At 40.3% G+C, this 21,390-nt stretch overlaps 1 protein-coding gene across 16 annotated transcripts in view; it reads left to right on the top strand.

Moving 5' to 3' along the window:
- Positions 1 to 21,390, top strand: part of ptprdb (protein tyrosine phosphatase receptor type Db) — a 153,965-nt gene that overhangs the window by 27,892 nt on the left and 104,683 nt on the right. For all 16 annotated transcript variants that reach the window (XM_084931199.1, XM_084931195.1, XM_084931205.1 and 13 more), the window contains exon 3: positions 20,463 to 20,538. The gene's annotated coding sequence lies outside the window, so the exon portion shown is untranslated. The remainder of the gene's footprint in view (positions 1 to 20,462; positions 20,539 to 21,390) is intronic.

The raw sequence follows: 21,390 nt of genomic DNA, 5'->3' as shown, positions 1-21,390 counted from the left end.
TTCATAGTATCTGGTAATTTCTCTTGAAAGAATATTTCCTGGTATACATCTTTGAGTATTGGTGCTAGTTTGTCTATAAACATTTTATATAGTTCAATAGGGAAACCATCAGGTCCCGGTGCCTTATTACTTTGCATTGATTTAATTACTTCGACAATTTCACTAATGGTTATCTCTCTATCAATTTCTGTTCTGTCATTTACCGATATTTGTGGAATCGGTAATCTATCAAGCGTTTCAGCAATCTTTTTTTCATCAACCGGATCTGAGGTATAAAGATTGGAATAGAACATTTTAAACTGGTCATTAATGGTTTTCGGATTGGACGTCTTTTCTCCAGAGGTTTTACAGATTTCAGAAATTGTGTTAGCTGATATGGATTGCTTAATTTGATGTGCCAAAAGTTTTCTGGCTCTTTCCCCATGTTCATAGAACTTTTGCCTTGATTTGAAAAATAAACATTCTGTTTGCTGAATGGACCGAATTTTGTATTCTGAATTTAGTAATAATTTTCTCTTATATAGGTCTGGTGTTGGATTTTCTGCATATAAGCAGTCAATCTCTTTTATACTGTTGGCTAGGTTGTTCATTTGTTGTAAGTATTTCTTTTTTTGAAATGATACATATGAAATTATCTGGCCTCTAAGATAGGCCTTTAATGCCTCCCATACAACAGTCATTTTCATCCCTTGGGTTTGATTTGTCTCTAAGAAAAACTGTATTTGCTCAGAGACCATTTTTTTAAATGAGTCTTTAGTTAGGAGTAAAGGATCAAGTCGCCAGGCCGGTTTTTGACTTGAGCGTTCATAAAAATTTACATCTAATTGTACTGGACTATGGTCTGAGATAACAATAGAGTTGTATTGGCAATCTAAAACCTTGGGAAGAATTCTATTATCTACAACAAAAAAATCTATCCGTGAGTATGACCGGTGCACTGGTGAGAAAAATGAGAATTGTTTAGATGTAGGATTTTTGTTCCTCCAGGGGTCAAAAAACGCATAAGATTGCATAAAGGATTTTAGAACATTACCCGCTTTTGAAATTTTGCTATCAGGTTTTGGGTTTGATCTGTCAAGTTGAGGATTAAGTACGCAGTTAAAGTCACCACCCAGTATCAAATGGGACTCTGTTAAATCTGGCAGGTGTTTTAAAAAGGTACAATAAAAATTTGGGTCGTCCCAGTTTGGTCCATATACATTAGCAAGAATTACTTGTTTCCCATACAACCTGCCCTGTATAATAATATATCTCCCTCTGGTATCCGCCACAGTTGATAGTGGAATAAATGGAATCCCCTTCCTAATTAGAATAGCCACACCCCGTGATCTATCCTCAAATTTTGAGCTAAATATTTGGCTTATCCATGTTTTTTTTTAGTTTAATTTGTTCACTTGATCGGAGGTGTGTTTCCTGCAGATATACAACATCGGATCTCAATGATTTTAAATGAGTAAAAACCCTTGTGCGTTTAACCGGATTATTTATACCTTTAACATTCCAGCTTATAAAACGAAGAGGCAGATGACTTTGCGAGCTTGCCATTCAGGTACCAAAATGCAGGTGCAGAAAAAATATGTCCCAACCTCTGGACCCCCCCCAAAAAAGAAAGAGGGGGAGAAGGAAAAAAAAAAAAAAAAAAAGGGAAAAAAATAAATAAATAAAACGAGCCTCAAAACCCCATGCTGATCTACTATTATCCCTGAGATCGCAACCCTCCAGGCTAGGATAGCACAGTGACTAAACGTACTGTTAACCCTCAAACAGCCCCTCAACTGGGCAAATATATAACATTTAATAACTAAACAAAACTCCAAAACTTATATTTTCCACTTTCCCCGTGTTTATTCTAATCAAATGCCCCAGAATAACAGCAATATCTCGAACATATCAAAAATCGGAACGAAGAAGGAAGGCAGAGTATTCATAATAAATTAAATCAAAATCATTCTACCTTCCGGCCTTTTATGACTATGGCCCAATTATTTACTTGACATCTCCCCAACACAGACGTATAACTATGTCCCTTGAGTTCAAGCAATCGCACATGTGGAGTCCAACTTATCTTTTCTCACTCGGCTGTACCTCTCACGGCCGTAGTAAGTCTTTTTTGATAAAGTCTATTGCAGCCGCTGGGTCGGTGAAACGATTGTCCTGTCCCGTAGGTGAAGTAATGCGGAGAACAGCTGGAAACAAAAGTCCAAACTTAACGCCAGCGCAGCCTCGGAGCAAACGTTTAGCCTCCATAAAAGCAGCTCGTTTCTTTGCCACCATTGCTGTAAAATCAGGAAAAATGCTTATCTTCATGTCCTGCAGCAGCAACGGCTGCGACTTGGCGGCCCTTCGGAACACCTCTTCCTTCTCTTGGTAATAGTGAAACTTCACCACGATTGCCCTGGGGGAGTTTCCCTGTTGACCCAAGCTTCGATGAGCGCGGTCCAGCATCGGAGTAAAGTTGAGGCCCAGTATGTCTTTCAGCATTGTAGCAAAAACTGCCGTAGGTTTCCCGGTGTTTTCAAAGCCCTCCTTCACCCCTACAATGCGTGCATTGCACCGGCGTTGTCGCCCCTCGATGTCGTCCAACTTGCTGGTCAACTTAGCAACGTCCGATTTCAGCTTGCTAACCTCATTTTCCAACTCCACTGTCCGGTCTGAATAAGTATTCAAAGGAAACTCAACACTTTCCAAACGGGTCTCTTGCTTCTCCAGATCTTCTTTGATTGTGTCTATTTTATCATTTAAATCTTTCGTGCTTGAATCAATACGGTCCAATATCCTCTTTTCAGAGCTAGCAATAGTTCTCATAATCTCACTCATGTCAGGGGGTGGTGCCTCCGGTCTGTCCTCAGCATGGTCCGAGGCTTTTGCGGCCTGCTCTTTCCCCGATCTAGTTTTGCTCATATTTCGTACACCGTAGCCTTGAAGATGTAAAAAGTGCCTCAGAGCAGCACACGAGCGTGTTATCGTACTGTTGTTAAAAGTTCGTTAGTTTTGGAGCAATGGAATTATGAAAAAAGTTAGTCCATTGAGGAGCCCTGTACAACACGTCTTCACATGGCTACTAGACATGCCCCCGAACGGGTTACAATCAATTTGATCCAAATGAGTCTTTGCCTTGGTGTTAAATGATACATCCAATAAAAAAATTAATTTACAGTGACATTGGGTTAGGCGATCCAGATATTTGAGCCAAATCAATGATTTTGGAAGGTCACAGTCCTGGGTCAAAACCAGTGCTTAGACCTTAACCTCTAAGTTTTATGTGTCATGCCTAACCCAAGCTTTTGAAGTGTGTTTTTGTCTCTTTCCTCCTTCCTCATTTATTTTCTCCATATTTCTCGATTTGTATCTCTGCTGTCATATCAAGTTTTCGCCTGTTTTTTTTTTTCTCTGTCATCAGTAATTCATCTCTTCATAATCTCATTTGTGTTTTTATTCTTCAGACAGAAACTTGTACCCAGCAATATTCAACTGTAAAATCATCATATTAATGTAGAATTTATGGAGGCATAATGTTTTTTCTAGCACACTGAAATCATTTAGTATTAGCATTAAATATAAAATAGACTACATCTAAGAACCTGACAGTTATGCATATATACAGTTCTGGGTATACTGGGCAATCCAGATGCATCTCTGGATTGCCCACTATACCCAATCAATCCATTAATTTCCACCTGCATTTAGTTGCATAGAGTTGTAGCTAAACGTTGGCAGAGACAGTGGACAATCAATATTTTGTTTCAAAATGATCTGTCTTTCAGGAGCACAATCATGTTGGTATATTGATTAAAGTAGTTCACGCACAGGTTGTTAATATTATGCATGTGTTTGAGAACATACACAATATGGACAAATGTACAGCGCCACCTAAACATTACACCTGCAGGAGCTGTGCTGCCATGGAAACCCGTGCCATCAAGCTCCTGGTTCACAGTTTTATGCTGATGTTAATGCTAGAGGGGGTTAAAAACTCGGCAGAGCATTAGGAGCTCTGTAGAGCATTGGAGACTCTCCAGAGTCTGGTTTGCCACTTTGCGACTTTGATTTGTTTCAGTTGTATGCATATTTATGTAGTTTTCTGAGCACCAATCTATAAAACCCATGTTATATTTCACTGTCACTTATACTGTGACTTAAAGCTCTGGAAGTTTAAGTCAGATTCAGGGAAGCAAAGAGATCCACTTCCCAGCTAGACTAGCAAACCAGAAATATCAGAGAGGGCAAAATGCAAGCTAGCATTTTAACTTAAACCCACTGCTGTCTACTGCCATTAAACCTGCTAAGGGAGGAAGAGTAGTGACCCTGTTATTTCCAAAATACCCTCGTATTTAGTTTTCTTGTGTTGTGACCAGAAGGACTGTTCAACTCCACTAACAGAAGTTGAAGGAGCTTGGAAAGAAAGCAACTGGTTTCTTGAAGATGTTTGACCTCTCATCCGAGACGTCTTCACGAAACTCAAAGAAGTCTAGTCGCTTTCTTTCCAAGCTGCTCAGTCATCCATGACCTGGATGACTGAGAACCTACACAGACATATTCCCCTAACTAAAGTTGTACGCATTGATAAAAATAATTATTTTCTACAGAAAAAAGTAATTTTGAAACTAATCAAAACATTTCTATATTAACTTTGACCCCAGCAATTTAAATCTAAGCACATGATTGTGTTATGTTGTGAAACTGCTGCCAGTAAATCTAGTAGTTTTCATCCCTCCAAGCAGCAGGTAAGAGGGGAAAAAAAGGTTACAAAAGAAAGAAAAGCCAAATCATAAATTTGGATGTCAACAGATAATACAGAAATTTGAATAATTCTATTTGATTTTAAAGTAAAAGGTTTCTCCAGTGGGTCTGGCCATGAATTTGAAGTGACAGGTAAGTAAGCTCACATAAAGATAAACACAGATAGACATGAGTAGACAGAATGGCCTCTGCATGAACCAGTCCAATTTACAATTTCACTCTGAATGTACAACAGCTCTAAACAAGTGAAGTTGTGTAATATGTTGTTTTCGTGATAAGATTCATTTACAGCCCTAGCTTTAATAGCAGCGCTCAGCAGGAGAAAGGTTAATTATCACATCCTGCTACAGACAGGACACCTCCTCCTGTCAAGCACACACACATAACACTCTGAACCACACAAACAAGCGAGCCATCAAACAAAACTCTCTCTCAGTGTGTAACTGCCATATAAAGATGTAATCCAGCATCTGTTTGTCCTCATTTCCTTCATCATTTAGTCGAGGCCCTTTTTTTTTTTGTATTTTTCTTTATTTTTCATCCTTTCTTCTAATCCCACCACACGGACTCTATGCGTGGTGATATGCCTGGACTGATGGCACAAATTTCATTCATGTTGTTCATAAGGAAGAAACGGAGAAAAGTCCTCTTAGATCACGCTCCTTCGCTTTGATACAATGTGTGACTTGGGTAGGTTTCTCAGATCAAAAATGAAATTACAGATGGGTAGACAGAGGTGTTCAGTGGGTGTGAAGCAGTGAACCATAAAAAATGATTGCTGCTGTGTTGTCTGGAAGAAGCCAAACAATTTAGAATGAAAAGAAAAATCTGAAAGTGACAGCTGAAAAGAAACCACCGAGAAGTAGTAAATCTTTTTTTCTTCTAAAAATGGACAACAATCAGTTCGGTTTAAATTTGCGAACCTATTTACAACATATCTGCATTCCTCATGACATCTACTCATTCTTCAAACTATTTTCTGTTTTTACTCAAACATTTTCGCCCCTTATCCTCTCTCTCCATGCTTTTCTTGTCTTTTATCGTCCTATTTGTGCACATATGCACCACCTCCTCGCCCCTCTCTCCATCCTCATTTCATTCCTGGTCTAGACATCTTCAGCAGCAGGTGTTAGGGCTGGGAGGAAAAAAATAGGGTGAGAAAAGAGGGAGGCAGGGAAGGAAGGAGGCTAGGAGAAAGCAGGAGAGGAGTCAAGGGAATAGGGAAGAGTGATCGAGAGCAGAAAGGTAAGTAGATCAGCCACAGAGGTATATGATGGAAAGGAAAGGAAAGGAACGGGTTAAGATTGGAGCAGGGAGGCAAGAGTGGAGGTGTAAAGGGAAAGAAGAGCTTTGACTAAATCAGGTAGGTGCCATGCTGAAGAAAGAGGTGCGGAAGAGGCTATTTTAATTCAGGGTAGAAATCAGGTGCTTGAGGTGGGATGCCAAAGAAAAGAGGTAGGAGGGGAGATGTGGAGCAAAAGAGTAAATGAGGTAAAGAGAAAATAAGAGCGGAGGAAGGGAGAATAGTAGAAAGAAAGCAGAATGTGAAGGCAAAAAAAGTCCCAGGAAAACATTAGGGCAATGTTGAAAAGAGGAGGGAGCATGGATGGATGGATGGATGATGTGTAGGAGAGAGGATAGGAACACTGTTGTGCTTTTACGGGAGGACACCGGCTGCTAGGAAGTGAGGTGGGTAATAAGGCCATAGCTCATTCCTGTGGAGGTGTCTGCGAGTGTGAATGTCTCCAACAGTCTCCATGTGTGCTGAAGTTATGTGTCTGTGTGCTTATGTTGCGAAGAAGGAGCAGGCTCGATCCTATTAGTGACTACTTCTCACCAGATGACTTATATTCACCTCGTTTTTCACCAACTGGTTGACAGCAGATGCTTGAGAAGAAGAAAAAAAAACACATGTAAGCACATACACACAAGCAGAATTGTGCAGCTACAGGAGCAGTGACACGTGAAATCTGCTCCTCCTTGCTGATGCGAAGGCCATCAGTGCAGAGAAAAAACAGCTTATGCCGGTGGGCGGGGGTGGGGGGGGGTGGGGGGATAAAAAGAATTATCTTAGATAACAGAAACAACTGTAATAACAATAATAATAATACATTTTATTTGTAGGCGTCTTTAAAGACCTGCAAGGTAACACTGCAAGCTAACAAATTTAGCCTGCACTACGCTGGACTGCACTACCTAGTACTGCCGTAAAATAGACAATTTAAACAATACAACATGATTGACAGTTCTGTGCATGAAAATACCAGAGAACTCCAGGAACATGACATGATCAAATGTTTAATTTAAAAAGTTAAAACTGCAGAGATGTCAATAAGGGAGATGCAAATGGCAATTAAGAAATATTTTATTATTTGTATTTATATAGTGCTTTTCTAGTCGACTTGATCCCTCAAAGTGATTTAGACTGTAAGTTGCATTTAATCATACATTCATACTGTGCTTCTCTGGAAGCCAGAGAAATCTAGGTGACCCATCTGGGCACGGGTCCACATAGCAACGTCCCAGCCAACCAGGAGATTCAAATCTGTAACCTTCTTCCTGTGAGGTGACAATACTAACCATTGCATAATCTTTCCACTCAAGGGTGGGTGACGTTAGCAGGGTAAGTGAACATATGAGTGGAGAAGTGTTAAATGCAGTGTTGTGTAATGCAATAAATTGAAAACTGAAGCAGCAAATGCAGTCTAATTGGGTGCCTTATAAAGGAGAGGTGCACAGCAGCCGAGCTCCCAGGACTTTTAGAGCAGTGACACATTGGGCCCAGGTATTGCCAGTGTTGCTGTTTGGGAAAAAGCCACATGTCACTTGCTGAGCAGTTCTTAAACTTGCGTTCTCTCGTGTCCTTTCTTTCTCTTATCTTACTCCAAATCTGAGAGTGGAGTTAACACACCTTAATATTGTTTTTCTTTCTGTAACATACAGTTTAAGCTACCAGACAGAATTACTATCAAGCTGCACAGAAACAGTTTGGTGCTACTTGGTGAGCTGTTTGAAAGGTTGCATTTGAAAAAAAAAAAACCCTACTACTTAAAAAATAAATACATTTTTTTAAATGGTTTTGTTCTCACAATTGTTTAGGCTCACTGTAGTGGTAACTAGCTCCTAAAGCACAACTTTATTGACATGAACCATCATCATCCATCATTATAGTTACATCATGGACGAGTGACGGGGATGAGAAAGTTTGGGTTTTTTTAAAAAGAAAAAACAACAACAACAACTGTGCAGAGTGGCATTACTTATGATTATTTATGATTTGTAGCATTTTGTATTACTCTGCCTAGTGTAATACAAAACTTAATTAGGCTGCTCATTGACTGAAGGGGGTTCGTATGATGTGCTCTGTGCTTTTTGTTTTGCTGACTTTTTTGAGTTCTTGTTTTTGTTTTTTGGGGTTTTTTTTGTTTTTTGTCCTAATTCTTTCTGTAATTACCAATGTTATTATGTTATTATTATTGTTATTTTCATTATGTTATTACTTTTTGTGTTTGGTTTTGGGATGTCTGAGGTTATCCTTGAATGGCATGGATACAAGAGTGTGCACCTTGGAGTGCTCCTGTGGTCACAATGGCCTGCCATGTTGTGGTTAGTTGTAGATGTTTGCTGTGTGCCATAGTTGTGAGCTTTTTGTTTGTTTCTTCTTTTTTTGTTTGTTTGTTTTTCAATTTAAAAATGAAAATAAATCTTATGAAGAAAAAAAAAACTAACCATTTCAGAAACATGAAAATGATTTAGGTAGTTATCAGTAATTTCGTACTAAACCTTACTGTATGTATCCGTAATGACTAAGCCTCAGTCACTGAGGCTAGGGTTAGTGCAATACACTGTGGGCTGTAATCGAAAGTGTGACAAAAATATAGTATGCTCCTGGATAAGACAAGTGAGTACAAGTGCTGAAGAAGTTATCATAAGAAAATAGGTACTAGCAAACCGTGGCTTAATTATTGAATTTTAAAATACAGTTCCTTCAGTACTCATAACTGAAAAAGTAGTCGTATTACTGGACTTCATTGCTAAAAATACTTATAGGAGAAAAGGTAAAGTATGTGAATCGAGCTGTGTTTTCCCTTTGGTTTGTTTATGTTTTAAATATGTGATTTTCTTTCCCTGTTCATTTCCCCCTGTTTGTATGTGTATGTATTTAAAAAAAAAAAAGGCAGTTGTAAAGTGATATTGAATCATTTCTTATCTGAGAAGGTGGGGAAATTATAAAACTAGTTAAAAACACCATCCTCTTCATGCTGTCCAAGCCCCTTGGTAGAGCACAGTCTAGCTCAAGCATGGAAATAGAGCATCTCTTATTGAACTAACAACCGTGTTCACTTACACTGGGTGTCTGAGTACTGTATAATCAGTTGCCCACGGGAATTTTGTAATTGCAAGATATTTAACAAAACCCCCATCTATCTTGCAATGGTTTGCAATTTGGACTAGTCCTCACACTTTTACTTCATAAACCCTCCAAAATCTGTTTCTTATTTCTAAAAGTTTTGCAGAAACCCATCAGGAAAAATCAATTCATCCATCCATACATAAAAAAACACACATTTTCAATCCCATCTTGTCCTTTAAAGTGAAAGTTCATTTGTGTTATTGTAATTTACCATTTTCACTGTGACATTTTCTCCCAAGAAGGAGGACTGACCCCATCAGACTCCTCACCTGCCATAGTCCGAGCAAGCCCAAGAACTAATGGTTTAGAGGGAGGCTATACGAATCTCACCCAATAATTTTAATTAAATTTATGCATATTCTTCCCTCTGAAGAATTTGGGGCATCTGTATTAGCGAGAGAAGGAAGAAAAAGAGAGAGGAAGAGAAAATGGGTCACCTAAACAGAGGGACTGAGAGGCTTCATTAGGATACCCGTGGCAGTCATTCTGTGGTCATTCTAATTCTGCCTCAGCATTCCCATTCAGCACTCGTGGGAATCCAATATCTGCCTAACATTTGTGACCTCGTCAAAAACAAGAAATAACCAGGAGTCAGGTCACGCCGGTCTCACCCACCACCACAGTTGTGACATCCTGCCACCGCTTTCTATTTATTCTGCCTAAATTAGCACTTCATCTCGCTCGCCTTGGAAAGAAAAATGTCAGGTTGTTTCTAATCCAAAACTTTGCAGGTTCTCGGTGAAATGAAAAAAAATGCAGCCTTTGTCTTTGTCAGTGAAAGAATTAGGATGTTAGCGCTGAGACAATTTGATCTTAACTGTGCAGGGGAATTAGATGTACCATGTAATTTTGCCTTTCAAATATGATAGCTGAGCAGATGGAATAGGGCAAAGCTCTGTCAAAGTTTCTGCACTTCAGAAGTTCCTCCTCCCTCTCACATACCATTTGCACTTTCTCATTAGCTATAATTCTCCGTATCACCCTCTCTCTTCTTCACCCGATAGACGCTTGTAGACGCTTCCTTTCACTTGTTTCACTCCCTCAGTCAGCGCTCTCTTGGCCCCGAGCGCAGTAGACTCTAATATGTCTTTAAAAGTAGGACACCACTGAGTAATTTGTTGCACCTAGCAAATGATAATTCACAATTGTCACCATATATCCATGACTACAGGGCCACCCCAAGCACACAATAGCAACTGCTTCTCAGGAGAACAGCCATTGTGCTTTTTTTTTCGTCATTATATTACTGAATTGAATTTGAAAATATAGGATTATTTCACAAAGGCATGACACCATTTCACAGCAGGGATGTTTGTACCCTTTGTGTAAGCTGTGTCATTTCACTGCCATTACATGGAATTTGCTGTGTTCTCGATTGCTTACAGCCACCTTCTGTTGTAGCTGCTCTTCCTAGCAGTAAGCGTGAAAATATATCTGCCTTAATTTTAAGCTTTTATGCTTTAATGTTGAAGGCTTAGTGAAAGCAGTTTCACAAGGTTTGGCCTCTCAAGAGACTGAATGCCAACATTAGTATTAGTATCAGCAATATGTAAACAATAATATTACTTATATTATTTAACTGTCAGTTTTATGGTTCCGGTGGTTCTTTGTTAGTGTACAGTTTAAAGGGGGTGGAAAAGACATTTACAAGTCAAATACAGATGCAGGTCAATAGCATTTGTGGTCGCCTTGACCCATAGTAGCAGTTGTAAAAGTAAAAGCTTTTCAGTCTGCCGTCTTAGTCTTATGGAAGTCTATAAATGGAGTGTTCCTACTGTTACAGCTTCTGAAACACAGGATTGCACTTAAGCTCACATTCATACATTTAGATTTAAATACCTTTTTTCCAAGATGCAGCACAACAGGCTGTCAACATAAGCCTGGCATGTTCTCGCCCAACAAAAGTTGACGCTGTCAATCCATCATTACCCAAAGAAAGTCATGTATTGCACATTTCCTACAGGTAATACAGTCTGTTATATAATATTTGTTACTCCCCATTAAAGTAATTTATATGGTACTATGCTACTCGTTACATTATTTCTGCTTATTCCGTCATATGAAATGAAATGCATTTACTGTAGTACAGTAAGTGGAAAGTGTGTGATTATAGTAACACGCCATCACACCCTGCACTATTTATGATGTGCTTTGTTCCGTACCAGCTCTTTTCCCTAAATGGACATATCTTCATCTTTAATGGCTAAACACTCCACTGTGTTCAAGCTATTCTTAATCCCTTGTCTATACTGCTTTCTAGAAAGATCACACATAATGTGGTGTGTTAAACAATCAAAGGCCTGCACTGTGAAGCAAGATTTTATCTCTTTGTGTGTGAGATAAAATTGTGCGTGATTGTGTGTACAGTGTCCATGTATGTCTATCCCTACGTTGGGTGAGTGCTGAGTATTTGTATATGTGTGCATGAGGGTGGGAATGCATGTTTGTGTCTGTGTGTGCCTGTTTGTCTGTGTCTATATGTCAGGTCGGGTCTTACACTCCACCTCTCTGGGAACTCCCAGGCCCTCCAAAGGCCTATCTCCCCTCACCACACTCCCTGCCGGTAACTGATGCCCTCAGGGGTGCGTTGGTGGTTCTTGGTGTCCGGGGCTGGGCGCTCAGGTATGTACCAGCTCACTCCCGGTGACTACTTGGCGGGGCCTGGTGCCTGTTGCTCGGTCAGGCCTCTTCCAGGGCAAAGGGGGCCCTCAGGCCTCCGGCCTCTGGGCCTGCGGCTCGGTTCACTCTGGCACAGCTGGCTGCTGGCACAGCTGGCTGCCCGCAGAGCCGGCGGGCACGCCACTGCAGCCCCCTCTGGCTTCTGCTCCGTGGCTACTGGGTGACCCCTCATCTGGGGCTCTCCTCAGCTCTTCCCAGGAGGGTGGCACGGATGCCCCTCCGGTGGTCCTCCTTGGGGCCTCTGGATGTCTGGAGCCTGGATCTCCTCCATGCCTGCTTCATGCCCTGGGGGAAAGGGCTATGGCTCTCTACACCCTCTAGCAGATCATTACATGGGGAAACCTTTTGAATACAAGTGCGCTGATCCACACAGGTGTGCACACGGGTGTTCACTGTTCATAGACATAAACTACACCTTTACTGGCTGCTACTTCCAAGAACATTGTGCGCTGTCGGTCCTGCTTGCTACACAACAACATTCAATATTTAGTATTTACTGCTGTTTACACTTAGCTAGATTAATGTGATGGTGTTGTGTTTAGTATGTTTTTTTGTTTTTTTTTTTGGCTTGTTTTCTCTTCTTTTTCTCTCAACAGGTGATCCAGGAGATATTTTTTCTCTTCTTTCTCTTTTTAAGTGCCCTTTCTCACTGTCCCTCTTCCCTTCTGTTTTTCTTTTCCTTCATCTTTCTTTCCCCCTTTCCTATCCCTGAGTCATGTCTGTCCCGTCTGTAACAACTGAAAATAAAATAAAATAAATAATAACAACAAAGGTCTATCAAATGGACCAATACGGCAAGGCCGTGATGATCAATTTGGCAAAGTAAATCCATTGGGTATCCTTGTTGGTCTTCAGATAACAATTCTGACGCTTAAGAACCAAATGGGACAGGCAAAAAAAAAAAAAAAAGAACGATTTTCTCTCTTTTTCGCGTCTTTTTTAAGATCACCAGGTTTCAACTTTCTTGTATCACCCTGGTTACTGCTCTGAAGCACATTAGAGGTCAACATGTGTGGAATTAACACCTATTTGCCAGTCAGTTCAATCAAAATATGATCAAAATTCATGAAAGATTGAACTTTTGCTGGTGGATAGTAGGACTGGCTAAAGTTTTTGTGTTTCCATGATGAGCTTCAGTAATAAATATAGATTCGTAGACGCGTCTTTATTTCTTTATTTTTTCCCTGGTGGCTGCAAACAATTACTTTTAAACTATTTTACTTTTTGTATGCATTAATATATGATGTACTTTCTGACCTTACATCAAATTGGAGACAGTCTATGCTTGAATTGAAAAAAAAAAAACTAAAACTGTATTTTAAACATTAATTTACTGTCAGATTCTCTTGTGTCTTTAAGATAAAGTTGTTGTTTTTTACTTGCAGTACAAAGTTTGCACTTTTGCCAGACTTCTTTCGAGGTTTCAAATAGGCTAGATTTTATTGATCTGAGGTCTTTTCCAGTCTCACTAATCAAAAACTTTTCAACCACACACACATCGCTACAGTTTTTTTTTTGTCATACTGTTCAGTGTTTGTGCTCTCAGACTTTACAGACTTTGTCTGCAGCAGCAGTGCTACTTTCAGTCTGTATTATGTGTTTTCCATAGCGTAGGCTGCCAGTGCACTTATTCATATATGTGATTGGGCTGATGCTTCCAGCGTCACCTCTTTTGTGTGAATGCGCAGAGGAAACCAATTGCCAGTGTTGGTGTAACTGAATTCAGATAAGGGAAAGGTACCCAGCATATGTTCAGTTCACTTCACAGTAGTACAGGCCCCAGGTCAGGTATGTTTTTGTTTTGTTTCTTGTTTTTTTCAGTCTGTTCATACCCGCATTGTAATACAACTGGACCAAAATCTGTGCAGTATAATCTTCTTTATTAATTTCCTGTATTGATGTTTTTTGTTGTAGGAGGTGGAAGTAAGATTTAACTTTTTGTATATGTATTCCTCTTGAAGCATATGAACTAATTATTTTAGTTTGTGTGGCAGTACACAGCTATTAATTACATTATTAATGAAAGCTACTGTTTTGAACCTAAAGCTTTTCGTTAAGTGGTGTCTGGTTGGGTTCACGTAAGATCAGATCGCTTTTGAAGTTGTCCGGATGACAAACTTAGGCTTATGTGTGAAGGCTTGGACTGGACACTAATTTATACTAAGCCTGATGATCTGAAAGAAGGTTGATGAACGTTGTGAGACGGAACCACAAACAAAGCCTAGTTTGTCTGCTTTTTTGTTGTTGTTGTTGGGGTTTTTTTTCGGTTGTCAGGTGCATTTGATTGAAAGACGTGCTCCTGTTTCAGTCAATAAAAGTGTCCACACAGGCTGTGCAGCCTGACACGTGAAATGTAGATTGAGCTCTTGCTGGTCTTTTGATGGAACGCTTTAGTCACAAAATTTTACACAGGCTGTTTATAAAAGTCACATGATTAATCTAAAACTGAAAATCTAAAAAGCAGAAAAATATAATAAAATATGCTGTAGAACTGAGAAAGGTTGGTTGCTGCTTAAGTACACAGGCACTACCACTTCTGTTAATTAAAAATAAATATTAGCACAGAAAATCCAGTTAAAATGGACAAAAAAAACCTTTCACCATATAATGAAAAGCTTTATATGTGGAACCCCTTTACTGTGATCTAACATAAAGGCAGCTGTATATCATTTTTTTTGTTTCTCTGTGTGCTTCACAATAACTTGTCATTTGTCCAAGGTTATTCTGTATCGTCTCTATTAAAGTGACAGTTTGAAATTGACCTTAAATTCCAAGCCATTTTTTGAGTGAAATACTAAACTACAATATCTGCATCCTGTTGAAGAAAATGAAGTAACAGAGCACTTTATAGAAGAAAAGGAAATCATTTGTATGCATTGAGCCGAGTGGAAAATTAAACAAGTATTGCGAAGGGGTGCTTATAACCCACAATGTAATGCTTGAACCAGATCATTTGCTGAAATGACAGCCAATGACAGTTTCATCTAAAGCGTATGGAAAGAGTTTATATAAGAAGAAAACTTAAGCTGGGCTTCTTGCATCAGCAAGGTCTCTGACAGGCAGAAAGCGTTGTTCAATGAAAGTGAGTATGGCAGATGAAAAATACAAAAAGCTGACTTACTGTTCTCTGAATCTAAAAGATGCCCGGCAGCACCATCAGCAAAGAACTGGCAGAAACAAGTGGGTACATCCATCTAATGTGTACAGTCTGGTCATAAGTAGACTTTACTGAATCAGTGCTTATTAAAGTTGTATTTATGGAAGTATTTATAAATGTGGAAACAAAGAAAAGTGACACTTGAAAATATAAAAACTGGGTCTAACTGAAGGCAATTTAGAATAGAATAGAATAGAATAGAATTCATCTTTATTGTCATTGCACATGTCACAAGTACAAGGCAACGAAATGCAGTTTGCATCCATCCAGAAGTGCTTTAGCCATGATATAGATATATTACAAAATATATATTAGCAATAATATAGGTATATACATATATTACAGAAATGGGTCTGTTATAGGTATGAGGGTACAAAAATGGGTCTATTATGGGTATGTTACAATGTACACGGTATGAAGGTATGTTATGAATATGCTATAAGTATGTACAGGCTGTAGTGGGTATACAAGCTATGTACAGGCTATGAACAGGATATAAATATGAAACTATACAGAAATATGAAATATAAAGCTATACAGAAATATGCAAGTTATAAACAGTTGTAGAATTATAATTATCGTATTGTACAGAATGATTGGTTATACAGAATCATACAGTAGTGCAGTTAAGAGAAAAGAAATATGTGGCTACTTTCTACAGAGGCTATATAAAGTGCTAGTGGTTGTGGGTGTGTGTATGTTCAGTCCATGAGTTTAATGTGGGTCAGATGTCAGGAGGCAGAGTTCAGGAGTCTGACAGCTGTGGGGAAGAAGCTGTTCCGGTACCTGGTGGTCTTAGTCCGGAGGCTCCTGTAGCGCCTCCCAGAGGGCAGGAGGGTGAAGAGTCCATGTGATGGGTGACTGGGGTCTTTGATGATTTTCCCAGCCCTTTTCAGACACCGCTTCCTGTAGATGTCATTTATGGCAGGAAGTGGTGCTCCGGCAATGCGCTGGGCAGTTTTCACGACCCTCTGCAACGCCTTCCGTTCCAGTTCCCGTACCAGACTGTTATACAGTTGGTCAGCATGCTCTCGATGGTGCAGCGATAGAAGTTCACCAGAATGTCTGAGGACAGGAGTCCTCAGGAAGAAGAGGCGCTGGTGAGCCTTCTTGACCAGCTTGGAGCAGTCGGTCGTCCAGATGAGATCCTCGGAGATGTGGACACCCAGGAACTTGAAGCTGCTCACACTCTCCACAGCCGTCCTTTTAATGTAGATGGGTGGATGTGGGTCAGCATTCCTCCTGTAGTCCACGATGAGCTCCTTGGTCTTCTCTGTGTTGAGCAGCAGGTTGTTTGTGTCGCACCACTCAGCCAGACGATCCACCTCCTCCCTGTAGGCGGCCTCATCGTTGTCATGGATGAGGCCAATCACCGTGGTGTCATCTGCAAACTTAATGATGGTGTTGGAACCATCAGCAAGTCTGCAGTTGTGGGTGAAGAGGGACTAGAGGAAAGGGCTCATCACACAGCCTTGTGGTACACCAGTGTTCATTGTGATTGTAGATGAGCAGCGGTTATCCAGCCGGACATGTTGGGGGCGGTTGGTCAGGAAGTCCAGTAACCATTTACACATGAGGGAACTGATGCCTAGGTCTGTCAATTTCCTGATGAGTTGTGAGGGGAGGATTGTATTGAACGCTGAACTGAAGTCTTTAAACAGCATTCTGGCGTAGGTGTTGTTATTCGTTGGCAAAGTGCAAATTTCGTTGGCAAAGTGCTGAAGAATCATGCTTTAACCAGGAAACACAGTAGAGGTTCTCTGCTGCTTTAGGACTGCATTGCTGCAAATGGAGCAAGGGGCTTGGTCAGAATTAGTGACCTTCTCATTAATAAGAAATATAGACAAAATCTCATTTGTCGTCCAATACCACCAAAGAGGCATCTGTTTGTCCCCAACCTTAAAAATGAGTCATAAAGAATTATTTTAGTGGCATGAAAAAGAGACGAGTCGTGTAATAGATTGTTTGCCCAACACAGAACCCTTCAGTCAACATCAGTGAGTCAGTCTGGGGATTCACAAAGAGGAAGAAGTGACTTAGAGTCCCTAAACAGATGCAAAAACTGTAGCAGGTTCACAGGGATGCTAAAAAACTGTACCTTGGTGGACCTGGGGAAAATTCATGTTTTTTTGTTTTTTTAAAACCATGGTCACAAAAGAATTAATTGCAGTTGATAGAGATTATGTTTTTCCTTTTCTGCATTTTTATTGAATAATGATCAGCTCTTACTAAAAATATCCTCACTTTAAAGCAAATGCTTAAAGATTTTACTCATTGTTCTGGATGTACGGTGGGGATAAATGTCTGAAAATGCCAATAGAGGAATTTTAACTCACTGTTTTGAATCAAATCCCAAGAGACCCAGCTGCATTTGCTATAATAAACCGAGATGTGAAGGAACACTGGAGCTTTGTAATCCGATCCAACTTGAAACGCCAGACAGCTGTACTTACTTTTGATTTTTCAGAAGTGGTAATTTTAAGTTTAGGATTAAAGTGAGTGTGTGTCTGAACTGCCTACCTGTCATCTTGCTTCTTCTTATACAGGTTGTTCAATGGATGGAGGAACAATTGGGTTTTGAATGTAGCTGACTCATTATTATTATACTGTATACCTTTTCAGCTTAAAAAGTTCAAGAGCAGCAGGTCAGTTTTGAAGTTTCATTTGAATTATGCAGGCATCTTGAATCCTCTCAAGATGTTTGATCATCCTTGTGGGGTCAGATTTAATCCTCACCCAGTTTATTCCCTTTGTGTAAACTCTTAAACGCTAGAGATGCACACACATGCACACACAAGTATACAAGTTGTAAACAAGTTGGAGAAGTTGTTGAAGCAAGACTGTGCCATTCCACTCTGAGAGTCCCTGTTGCCAGCTTGACCTGCAACAACCTCCTTAACGTTCTGGGCCAATTTTGATCAGTGCCGCACATACACTTCGAAAGAGTAAACATGTTTACAAACTGAAATATGCTGCTGAAATATATTTCTCTAAAAGGGAATGACACTTCTGGTGAACATATGATCTTGAAACATTTCACACTTTACTGACACTGTAAAAAGAGATGGTGCAGCTTGAGGATGGTTGCGTCTGCAGATAAAGTTTGTAGGTAATCATGTCAGTGTTGTCCGTGGCTTAACTGTGACACTGCATTTAAAATAGGCTTAAGAGACATCTGATGCCCACTCTGCTGCCCCGCTTCCCCCACTTGCCTTGATTTTGAGTCTGACTGACAGAAGCCTATGAAGAGTGTTTCATACATGCTGAGTGAAGCCAAACCAAAGTAAGCGGAGTTCCACTGAGCTGCCCTGGTTAGGGTTAGACATCAAAAAATTATCTGGGCCATTGCTGTGCAGATCAGTGCAGAAATAGTTTGGTTCATGGTGTGAAAGGGCCATGTGAAAGCACTTCAGTGACCTAAATAATATGCTACCATGCCCAGAACCATTTCCACCACCAGCAGAAACCTTTAAGGTGACGTCCAGACGTAGCACCTAGAGATGAATTCCCTTCAAATTACTATCAACATTTTGACTCTCTCTGAATAATCACTTTCAGCCATTAACATAAAAGGGCTTCAAAGGCTGCTCTGAAGGGTTCCCATGGGAGTCCTCTCAGAGTTTCAAAGCAGCAAAAAAGGTTTGCAGACAGGCTTTCACCAGTGGGTGCCACTTCATTGCATAAAAGTCACAGAAGAATCTAAAGTAACGCCGTGTCCACCAATGCAGGACAAACATAACTTGTCCTATGTCGCTGTACAAGATCTGTAAACTGAATTGCTTGCACCAACGCGAGCTTTCTCACTGATCTAGTTTCCAGACTCTCCCTTTCCTGCACAAAGCTGCTGAGGCTTTAATTACTTCTGCTGGGCCAGCACAGGTGAAGCACATTCTCACTAACAAGGTGGTTTCCAACCAGGGAGTACTGAAACCCAACAGGAAAACAACATGATTGAGGGGGAAACCAGTTCCCGCAATAGAGGGTAACCGATGCTTATAATAATCCTCTGCACAACTCATTTCACCAGCACTGTAAGATCATTACAGAGGAAACATGTTGCGAGTGGATGGGAATCGAGGGAGGAATGTGTCATCGACTGAAAATAAAATGCTAGCTTGCCTCCACACGTGATGCACGTTCATTTGCAATAGTGCACATATATGTAAGTGAACACAAGCCTGAGCTCAGATCACACGCTTAGATTGTCAAAGTCAGACAAAGAATCACATTCTTCGAATTTTGCATCATTGAAGATCTCACCTTTATAACCTAAAAACAACAGGTGATTACAGGCCAAGGAACGCACAGCATGACCTGGTTATGATTTGCAAACAAATCAATCTTGATATTTACATCACCAGATTCTGCAGTTAATGTATGCTGCCATCACCGTCTTTGCCCTTGTTTGGTAAGTCGGTCAGCAGCACAAACACAGGAGTGGTATAATAGCACAGACCAGTGGTGACTCTTTGTTATGGCATCTTTTGCCAGGGACTGATTTATTCTAATCATCTTGATATTATTAATAGGCTTTTCTATTGCATTCTTTCAATTTGATTTTAATATATTTATTGCACATTATATTATTTATTTGGTGATATACAAAATTTATAGGCTAGCCTAACTCACAGTGCTTACAGTGGCCATCCCATCAGATACACCAGAAGTTGTAGAAAATAATAAAAATAATAAGAATAATAAGAATAATTATAGATTTAAGTTGAAAATGTTCAAAATGTTCTTTTTTTTAAGTGGCTGATTCACAGCATGTGTATAGAGGACTTTTGGTCAAAATATTTAACTTCAATAAAAGACAAATATCATCATCAACACAAGCAGTTCTGGAAACAACCCTGTAATCCTTTCAGATCCACACCGATTTCCCTCCACCAGTGATTGCTTCTTTGCTACATCTTGATGTCACTGGTGTCACAAAACATAGAAGAGTGACATCTGTATATCTGTGTGCAGGTCTGTGTGTGCACATGTATGTATGGTCTGTTACACTAAACATGCCTCCTTGCTAGTATTCTCACATGGACCTTTGATCTGCGAGTGTGTACTTTTCATACCGAGGTGCTGCATGCTTTTCCCACTTGGGCATTTCAGCCCCTGTTCCACTCACAAGCCTGTACATCTTGCTGGCATGGAAGCCTTAAAAGCCTTAAAAGCTCCCAGTGTAGAAGTTGAGCCGCGGCTGTCCATTTGACCCAGACTGCTTTTGGAACGACTGAGCTGCACTAGCTGAACTCGGGTTTCAGATTGGAAGCTTTGATCTGAATGCAATGATATAAACAAATGAGTGCAAGAAGAACATGGAGAACTTAGCTGAAAGTCAGAGTTGTCTTTAAGATCAGTGACTTCTTTAAAGCTAAAGCTCTGCTCTTAATTCCTTTCCTTCTCCTTCTTTCTCTTCTCTTTCCTTCCCCAACCCCTTTGCTTTCTCACAGTATCCTCTCTTCTCTCTTGCAGGAGAATTCTGGGGAGATTTCTTACTCTTTCATTCCTCAAGGATGAAGCAGCGCAGTGTGTCTGTGCACTGAAACAGGTAGGCAATGATTACCACAGTGAACGTCAGACAGACACATGCACACACATGAACATTTACCGTCAGAAGCCCCCTTTTCCCCAGGTGTTTTGTGTATGATCTATTTTGCTAAAAGGCTGCACCATGACCACTAAGGAAGAAACAGCAAGGGAGCACACAAAGATAAAGAAAGGAATGGAACCTTTCTTCTGAGAGAGTAAAGAAAACTCAGAGGGAGATTCATCATAAGGCCCAGAGAAAAATCAAGTGAAGACGTTGATAGGATGAAAGTTTAACCAAACATCAGCTCCCCACAGGAGTAGCAAATCTGCTGCCGTCGCAGTGGACGGACCGGGAGAAAGACATGCAAAGAGACAGACTGACAGACAGGACAAGACAGAGCGGCGATCCCCAGCTGTTTTTAAAATCCTGCCTCTGATACATTATTGAATATGCGGCTCTCTAACGCATCGCTGAGCTTTCCTCTCATGTTAGTGCTCAAGTTTGTATAGCGTCACCATTCTAAATATAAAGCATTCGCTCACCCCCTTTTATTTTTTGCTAAAAGATGCAGAGGCTGCACGTAGGCTGTGTGTTGCTCTGAGAGCCACTTTCCTTTTCTGAGGCTATAGCTGGAGTTTGAGTTGAGTTTGTGTGTGACTCATTTTGGTACCAAGCCTCAGCAAACTTTACAAAAACCAAAATAGATATCATCAAACTCCTTGAAAGCTGGCTAGATGGTGCATAGAGTATGCTGAAGCACGATGAGTGCTTCACTGGGACTCGTATGTACTGTTTGCTGAAGGAAGGGGATTGATTTTGCTGCTCAACAGCAGGTGGAATACGGCAGATCTAAGACACCTCATTTTTCTT

This window comes from Perissodus microlepis, chromosome 6 (genome assembly GCF_051167445.1).
Source record: "Perissodus microlepis isolate ML-2025 ecotype Zambia chromosome 6, ASM5116744v1, whole genome shotgun sequence".
NCBI lineage: Eukaryota > Metazoa > Chordata > Actinopteri > Cichliformes > Cichlidae > Perissodus > Perissodus microlepis.
The sequence above is the reverse complement of the archived record's forward strand: the minus strand, read 5'-3'. Positions and strand labels throughout refer to the sequence as shown.